Genomic DNA, 616 nt, shown 5'->3' with positions numbered 1-616 from the left:
GTGACCTCTGGTGGTTTTTTTTTCGTTATACATTATTTAAAGTGCAAGTATGGGCCAATTTTCAAAAATGTTTTATGGGAAGTGCCTTACATACCATCTCAACGAGTCTCCTATTAATCCCCAGTCTTCCTCTTTCTTTAGGAACAGAAGAATCCAGCAGCACCACACATGTCCCATAAAAAAGTCTTATAATGTACAGACAACAGAGAGATAGCCGTTAACAGCAAGAGGCTGCAGTTTCGGTGTATTATTCCTTCCTCAAGCTGTGTAGGCCCTCACTCTAAAGGTAGCCATACACTGGTCGATTTGCCATCAGATCCGACCAACAGATAGATCCCTCTCTGATCGAATCTGATCAGAGAGGGATCGTATGGCTGCCTTTACTGCAAACAGATTGTGAATCGATTTCAGCATGAAACCGATCACAATCTGTGGAGCTGCCCCCGGGCCCCGCATACATTACCTGCTCCGGCCGGCGCGTGTCAACTGGTCTCCGTTATCCCTTCTCCGCGCTCGGCTGCAGCTTCACTGAACTTCCTGCCGGGGAAGTTTAAACAGTAGAGGGCGCTCTGCTGTTTAAACTTCCTGCCGGGACAGGAAGTTCAGTGAAGCTGGA

Source organism: Hyperolius riggenbachi, chromosome 10, assembly GCF_040937935.1.
Source record: "Hyperolius riggenbachi isolate aHypRig1 chromosome 10, aHypRig1.pri, whole genome shotgun sequence".
Classification (NCBI taxonomy): Eukaryota; Metazoa; Chordata; class Amphibia; order Anura; family Hyperoliidae; genus Hyperolius; species Hyperolius riggenbachi.
Note: the sequence above shows the minus strand (reverse complement) of the source record.